Source organism: Apodemus sylvaticus, chromosome 13, assembly GCF_947179515.1.
Source record: "Apodemus sylvaticus chromosome 13, mApoSyl1.1, whole genome shotgun sequence".
NCBI lineage: Eukaryota > Metazoa > Chordata > Mammalia > Rodentia > Muridae > Apodemus > Apodemus sylvaticus.
In genome coordinates, this window is record NC_067484.1 from 69660764 (window position 1) to 69661666 (window position 903).

Here is a 903-nt window from a genome sequence, read left to right on the forward strand (position 1 = left end):
TGGGTGAGAATGAGTATAGTTTTTAAGAGTACAGTCGCTTCTCACCGACAAACGTCTACCCCTCACGTGACACACCAATCTTACTCCTACTTATTTCTTCAAGTGACATGTGGTTCATGTTCACACGAGACCCTATACACAGATGTTCATAAGGGGTTGGTCTTATATTACAGCTATATACAATGTCACTCTTGGGGGAAACTGGGGAAAGATTAGGAATCTGCTGGCTTTGCAACTTCCGGTGAGAATAATTATTTCAAAATTATATACAAATACATTTTATGAATGAGTTGAAAGTGATTTATAGGGTTGGCAAGATGGCTTGGTGGTTAATAGTGCTTACTGCTATTTTGAAGAACCTGGGTTCGATTCCCAACACTCACATCAAAAAGCTTCAAGTTTCATAAGTTTACAAATAAAACAGCCATGGGCTGCAGAGATGGCTCAGCAGTCACGAGTACTGAATGTGCTTCCAGAGGCCCTGAGTTCGATTCCCAGCAGCCTCATGGTGGCTCACAACCATCTGTAATGGGATCTGATGCCCTCTTCTGGTGTGTCTGAAGACAGCAACAGTGTACTCACATATATTAAATAAATAAATACATCCTTAAAAAAACAGCACAATACAACAACAATAACAACAACAACAACAATAATGACAACGACAAGCCAGCCAGGCAGTGGTGTCACACACATTTAGCACTCCTGAAGCAGAGACAGGTGGATCTCAGAGTGAGTTTTAGAACAGCCAGCGCTACACAGAGAAACACTGTCTCAAGAACAACAACAATAACAACAAAGAAAAGAAAAAGAAGAAAGAGAAAGAAGAGTCCCAGTTGATGAGTTAAAAAGCAATGACTTAATGATGTATATTTTCTTTTTATTTATGCACACATGAATGTG